The sequence below is a fragment of the Triticum aestivum genome, chromosome 5A (genome assembly GCF_018294505.1).
Source record: "Triticum aestivum cultivar Chinese Spring chromosome 5A, IWGSC CS RefSeq v2.1, whole genome shotgun sequence".
Classification (NCBI taxonomy): Eukaryota; Viridiplantae; Streptophyta; class Magnoliopsida; order Poales; family Poaceae; genus Triticum; species Triticum aestivum.
Window position 1 is genome coordinate 441095505 of NC_057806.1, and position 7928 is coordinate 441103432.

Sequence of the window (7928 nt, forward strand, 5' to 3'; positions counted from 1 at the left end):
CATGCGCACTCTAGGTGAGTCATGAATTATGTCGCAGGGCAGAACTGCCTCTGCGCCGTACACCATAAAAAATGGTGTGTATCCGGTGGTGCGATTTGGCGTGGTCCGCAGCCCCCATAGCACGGAGTCGAGCTCCTCTACCCAGTGCGTGTTAGATTCCTTGAGGGACCGCACCAGTCTGGGTTTAATGCCGCTCATGATAAGACCATTTGCACGTTCGACCTGGCCGTTGGTTTGTGGGTGATAGACGGAAGCATAATCGAGCTTGATGCCCATGTTTTTGCACCAGAGTTTTACCTCGTCGGCGGTAAAGTTTGTACCGTTATCGGTTATGATGCTGTGGGGGACACCATAATGGTGTACAACCCCGGATATGAAGTCTATCACAGGTCCAGATTTGGCCGTTTTAACAGGCTTGGCTTCTATCCATTTGGTGAATTTATCCACCATGACCAGTAAGTATTTTTTCCTATCGGTCCCACCTTTAAGGGGTCCGACCATGTCAAGCCCCCAGACCGCAAAAGGCCAGGTGATGGGTATAGTTTGGAGTGCGGTGGGCGGCATATGGCTTTGGTTGGCAAAAAGTTGGCAACCAGCGCATCGTTGGACTAGGTCCTGAGCGTCTGCCAAGGCCGTCGGCCAATAAAAGCCTGTACGGAAAGCCTTGCTAACAAGGGACCGAGCAGCGGCGTGGTGACCACCGAGTCCGGCATGAATTTCAGCCAGAAGGTTCCGCCCTTCCTCTTCGGAGATGCACCTTTGAAGGACTCCGGTAGTGCTTTTCTTATAAAGCTCTCCCTCATGGACTCTATAGGCTTTAGATCGCCGCACTATGCAGCGGGCCTCGTTTTGGTCCTCCGAGAGTTCCTGCCTAGTAAGGTAGGCTAGGAATGGTTCTGTCCACGGGGCGATGACCGCCATTATTACATGAGCTGAAGGTGTAATTTCATTGGCAGAGCCTCCAATTGTGTCAGATTATTCGATTGAGTGGTGCGGCTGGGTCCGGGCTGTTATTTGCGGGTTCCCCCTCCCATGCTACGGATGGCTTGAACAATCTTTCCAAAAAGATGTTGGGGGGGGGACTGCATCGCGTTTTGCTCCGATGCGTGCCAGGACGTCCGCTGCTTGATTGTTTTCTCGGGCTATATGGTGAAACTCCAGCCCTTCGAACCGAGCTGACATTTTTAGGACGGTGTTGCAGTAAGCTGCCATTTTTGGGTCCTTGGCATCGAAGTCTCCATTTATTTGGGATATCACGAGGTTTGAATCCCCGCGTACCTCTAGGCGCTGGATACCCATGGATACTGCTATCCGAAGACCATGTAGGAGGGCCTCATATTCGGCTGCATTGTTGGAATCCGTGTACATGATCTGGAGCACATATTGGACTGTGTCTCTTGTGGGGGATGTCAGGACGACGCCAGCCCCCAGTCCAGCCAACATTTTGGAGCCGTCGAAATGCATAATCCAGTTTGAATATGTGTTGTACTCTTTAGGGAGCTCGGCCTCCGTCCATTCTGCAGCAAAGTCGGCCAAAACTTGCGATTTAATAGCTCGCCGTGGCTTATAGGTTATATCGAAGGGGAGAAGCTCGATGGCCCATTTTGCAATCCGGCCCGTTGCATCGCGGTTGTTGATAATATTGTTTAGTGGCACTTCCGAGGCTACTGTTATGGAACACTCTTGAAAGTAGTGTCGTAGCTTCTGGGATGCCATGAATACCGCGTATGCAATATTTTGATAATGCGAGTACCGTGATTTGCATGGAGTGAGGACAGTGGACACGTAGTAGACCGGCCTTTGAAGGGGGAATTTGTGTCCATCCGTTTCCCGCTCGACAACGAGCACTGCGTTGACAACTTGGTGTGTTGCTGCAATGTACAATAACATTGGTTCGCCGGTGTTCGGCGCGGCCAGGACTGGGTTTGTTGCCAATATGGCTTTTATTTCATCAAGTCCGTCCGTGGCGGCCTCCGTCCACTCGAAGTGTTCGGTGCACTGAAGGAGGCGATAGAGGGGTAGTGCCTTTTCTCCCAAGCGGGAGATGAAGCGGCTTAAAGCCGCCACGCATTCGGTTAATTTTTGTATTTGTTTGAGGTCCTTCGGGATATCCAATTGTGACAAAGCTTGGATCTTGGCTGGATTTTCTTCAGTTCCTCTACCGGATACAATGAAGCCCAAGAGCTTTCCGGCTGGAACGCCGAAGACGCATTTTTCCGGGTTGAGCTTGATGTCATATTTTCGGAGGTTATCGAATGTAAGCCTCAAGTCGTCTACTAGAGATTCGACATGTCTTGATTTGACGACCACATCATCCACATATGCCTCCACTGTTTTGCCGATCTGATTTGCCAGACATGTCTGGATCATGCGCTGATATGTTGCGCCGGCGTTTTTCAGCCCGAAGGGCATTGTGTTGAAGCAGAATGGGCCGTATGGTGTGATGAATGCTGTTGCGGCTTGGTATGATTCTGCCATCTTGATTTGATGTTATCCGGAGTATGCGTCGAGGAAACACAACGAGTCGTGTCCTGCGGTGGCATCGATAATTTGATCGATACGGGGGAGGGGGAAGGGATCCTTTGGGCAAGCCTTGTTAAGGTCTTTAAAATCGACACACAGGCGCCAGGATTTGTCCTTCTTTGGTACCATCACCAGGTTTGCTAGCCAGTCCGGATGTTTTATGTCTCTAATGAATCCGGCCTCCAATAGCTTGGCTAGCTCCTCTCCCATAGCCTGTCTCTTGGGTTCGGAAAAACGCCGAAGGGCTTGTTTGACAGGTTTGAATCCTTTTAGGATATTTAAGCTGTGTTCGGCCAGCCTGCGTGGGATCCCTGGCATGTCTGAAGGGTGCCAGGCGAAAATGTCCCAGTTCTCTCGTAGGAACTCTCGCAGTGCGGCGTCTACATCAGGGTTCAGTCGTGCCCCGATGGAAGCTGTTTTATTGGGGTCCGTTGGATGGACCTGGAATTTGACTATTTCGTCAGCTGGCTTGAAGGATGTGGATTTGGATCTCTTATCGAGTATCACATCATCCCTGTTAACCGTGGAGCGCAGCGCAGTCAGTTCCTCGGCCGCTAAGGCTTCGGATAGTGCCTCAAGGGCTAATGCGGCCGTCTTGTTTTCGGCGCGGAGTGCTATGTCTGGATCACTAGCTAGAGTGATAATTCCATTCGGCCCGGGCATCTTAAGCTTCATGTACCCATAATGGGGTATTGCTTGGAAGATTGTGAATGCTTCCCGCCCTAGTAAAGCGTGATATCCGCTCTTAAACGGGGCCACCTGAAACGTGACTTCTTCGGACCTGTAATTATCCGGCGTGCCGAACACCACATCTAGTGTGATTTTTCCTGTGCAGTGCGCTTCCCGACTGGGGATTATTCCTCTAAAGGTTGTGCTGCTTCGCTCGACGCGGTTCCAGTCTATTTCCATTTTTTGAAGGGTTTCCTCATAAATGAGGTTCAGTCCGCTGCTTCCATCCATGAGCACCTTGGTGAGGCGAAAGCCGTCCACTATGAGACTGAGGACCAATGCGGCTGGTGCTCGGGCTGTTCAGAATCTAGGTTCATCACTTGCGTTGAAGGTAATAGCAGTGTCGCTCCATGGATTTATTGTTGCAACTTGATAGACTTCGGCGAGGCTGCAGAGTGTTCTTTTTCGCATATTGTTTGATGCGAAAGTCTCGAAGACTGTGAGAACGGTACTGGTGTCCTCGGGCTGGCTTTCTGCGGCCTCCAGAATTAAGAGGTCCTCGCCAATTTTGGCCACCTGCCGGAGTATCCAACATGCTCTAAGGCTGTGAGTTGGTGTGGCGTCCTCTATACTGTGAATTCTACAGGGTCCATCAAGCCACCTTTTCAGTACGGTTCCATGCCCTGTAGAGGGTTTTGGCTTTTTGGTGTTTATCCCGGGTGTCCTATGATGATGCACCCTCTTAGTTCGGACGGGATTACTATTCAAGGCCAGATTATCCCAAAATTTTATTTCGGTTTTCCAGGCGCTTTCCATCGCACAATATTTTTGTACTATGGACGCCAAGTCAGCGAAGCGTGTAATATCACGATGACTTACGGCGTTAAGGATTCCCTCGTCCGTGCAATTACTGCAGAAAATTGAGATTGCGTCTCCCTCGCGGCAATCCTTTATCCTGTTCATAACCAGGAGGAATCTGGCCCAGTAATGATGTACTGTTTCCTCGGGCCTCTGCCTGATTTGGGAGAGATCGCTTCTGTTCGGGTGGGCGGGTGTCGTTGAATCTGAAACCTCACCCAATCCAAGATTCGGAGGCCGAAGAGTTTCTGAACTCTGAAGTTCGGATTCTTGGATGTTGTTCTACGAATCTAGCCCGTTGCCTGATCCTAAGCTTAGGACTTGAGTTACATCCTCCTCTCCGCGGGTATCCGGCTTGGAGGAGTCAGGAATTCGGATGTAGCTAGTCCTTAAAATAGATGAAGGGTCGCCGCACTGCGCCTCTACCACGGCAACGTGGTGGGTGACTTGGGGAGAGTTAATTTCTCTTAGATCGGGTTTAAGCCCAACCTGGTCGTAATCCGTAGCGACCCCCAGGGCGGCGATGCGATCCAAGAGCTCATTTACGGAAGAGAGCTCCATTGGATCTAGCTGCTCGACGAGCTCCGAGCTGACGTGTAGGTTGCTTTTGATGACCCGAGAGGTCACCGTCGGCGCAACAGCCGAACAGGCGGTCATGAGGAAACCACCTAGCCGGAGGGTTTGGCCGACAGCCAAGGCTCCCTAGCAACGGCGCCGTCTTTAAGACGGGAGGAGGCATCCTTCCTGATTGTGACGGCAGAGGAACTCTCAATGAAAGCACCAATGTCGGTGTCAAAACCGGCGGATCTCGGGTAGGGGGTCCCGAACTGTGCGTCAAGGCCGGATGGTAACAGGAGATAAGGGACACGGTGTTTTTACCCAGGTTCGGGCCCTCTCGATGGAGGTAATACCCTACTCCTGCTTGATTAATATTGATGATATGGGTAGTACAAGAGTAGATCTACCACGAGATCAAGGAGGCTAAACCCTAGAAGCTAGCCTATGGTATGATTGTTGTGTATGGAGTTGATTCCCTACGGTCTACAACCCTCCGGTTTATATAGACACCGGATAGGGTTAGGGTTACACAGAGTCGGTTACAATAGTAGGAGATCTTGAATATCTGCATCGCCAAGCTTGCCTTCCACGCCAAGGAAAGTCCCATCCAGACACGGGACGAAGTCTTCAATCTTGTATTTTCATAGTCTAGGAGTCCGGCTGAAGGTATAGTCCGGCTACCCGAACACCCCCTAATCCAGGACTCCCTCAAAGGGACAAGGCATATTCGCTCTCCCTTGGAGGGATTGGGACGGCTCTCCGCTTGCTCTCCGCCATTGTAGGTGGCAAGCCCGGCTCGAACAGGGACCAGGTACGCTGGGGGAAGAAATCCCTTGGACTGAAGCATCACCAATTTGCTGTGCGGGATGGAACATCTCTCCCAATCTCCCGGCTTGGAGCTAGGGGTGCGAGAGGAGGAGCTGCGTCGACCGGCCATGATGGAATGGATCTCTATCGGGTGCGCTCCGATGAAGGCTCGCCAGGGGGGGATGGTGTGATTTGGATCTGAATCCTCGTCTTTTTAAATAGGCGGCTCATTCACACAGCTAGGGGGGTAAATATGAAAACACCCTGGCTCTTCAAATTCGCTCGACACGTGGAAAGTGGCCATTATTGGGCGTGGAAGCCGAGGAGTACAAACATTCACAAGAAACCGGACATTATTTCGACAGGTACACAGAATTTGGAGAGGAACTCGCCTTGCAATGCCGAAGACAATACTGCGCGTCGGACTCATCGTCATTGAAGCCTGGTTCGGGGGCTACTGAGGGAGTCCTGGATTAGGGGGTCTCCGGACAGCCGGACTATCTCCATTGGCCGGACTGTTAGACTATGAAGATACAAGATTGAAGACTTCGTCCCGTGTCCGGATGGGACTCTACTTGGCGTGGAAGGCAAGCTAGGCAATACGTATATGGATATCTCCTCCTTTGTAACCGACCTTGTGTAACCCTAACCCTCTCCGGTGTCTATATAAACCGAAGGGTTTTAGTCCGTAGGACAACAATCACAACATACAATCATACCATAGGCTAGCTTCTAGGGTTTAGCCTCTCTGATCTCGTGGTAGATCTACTCTTGTACTACCCATATCATCAATATTAATCAAGCAGGATGTAGGGTTTTACCTCCATCAAGAGGGCCCGAACCTGGGTAAAACTTCGTGTCCCCTGCCTCATGTTACCATCCGGCCTAGACGCACAGTTCGGGACCCCCTACCCGAGATCCGCCGGTTTTGACACCGACAATAGGTCTCTAATATTTGCTCCTTTTCCAGCCCAGAATTCCAGCTGCCGGCATTCTCCCTCCTTATGTAAACCTTGTAAAATAAGAGAGAATAGCCATAACTATTGTGACATAAAGTGAAATAACAGTCCATAATGCGATAAATATCGATATAAAAGCATGATGCAAAATGGACGTATCAACTCCCCCAAGCTTAGACCTCGCTTGTCCTCAAGTGAAAAGCCGATAACAATAAATATGTCCTCATGTTTAGAGGTAGAGGCGTTGATAAAAATAAAATACGGACATGAAGGCATCATGATTATTCTCATAAAAGCAACATATATAGATTTTGTCATATGATTACTTATGTTCAAGTGATGATCTATTCACAATGCAAAAGTATAAATGATAAACCTTATTGGGCTCCGACAAACTATAATCTCAGTCATTGAAGCAATTGCAATTTATCATAACATCGGAAAGAGTCTATGTCAGAGCTAAAAAGCAAGTCCACATACTCAACTATCATTTAGTCCTCCATAATTGCTAACACTCACGCGATACTTGTGTTTATGGAGTTTTAAGCGGACACAGAGAAAGATAGGGGCTTATAGTTTTGCCCCACAACCTTTTCAAGGGTAATGTCAACAATAATGGTTCATGCTCCCCTACATCCAATTAGATATATATATATATATATATATATATATATATATATATATATATATATCATGTTCTTTCCATCATGCTGAGCTTGCCAAAGGATAAAATGAAAAAGAAAAGGTGAAGATCACCATGACTCTTGCATAAGGTAGAAGATAATAATAAAGGATAGGCCCTTCGCAGAGGGAAGCAAAGGTTGCCATGCGCTTTTATGGTTGGATGCATAAAATCTCAATGCGAAAAAACGTCACTTTATATTGCCCCTTGTGATATGAACCTTTATTATGCAGTCCGTCGCTTTTATTACTTCCACATCACAAGATTGTATAAAGCTTATTTCTCCCACACCAATCAATCATACACATTTAAAGCAATTTTTATTGCTTTGCACCGATGACAACTTACTTGAAGGATCTTACTCAATCCATAGGTAGATATGGTGGACTCTCATGGCAAAACTGGTTTAAGGGTATTTGGAAGCACAAGTAGTATTTCTACTTAGTGCTGAGAATTTGGCTAGCATGAGGGGGAAAGGCAAGCACAACAAGTTAGAGGATCCATGACAACATACTTTATCTCAGATATAAGAAAGACATAACTCATTACATTGTCTTCCTTGTCCAACCTCAACTCTTTGGCATGTCATATTTTAATGAGTACTCCCAATCATAAAAGATGTCAATGATAATATATCTATATGTGAAAACCTCTCTTTCCTTATTACTTCCTATTAATTGCAACAATGACCAAAACTATGCTTGCCAACTCCCAACAACTTTTAATCATCATACTCTTTCTATGTGAAGTCATTACTCTCAATAAGATCAATATGAACTTTTTGTTTCTTTTTATTCTTTTCTCTTTTCTTTTATCCACCCAAGATCATGGCAAAATAATCAAGCCCTTGACTCAACACTAATCTTTATTAT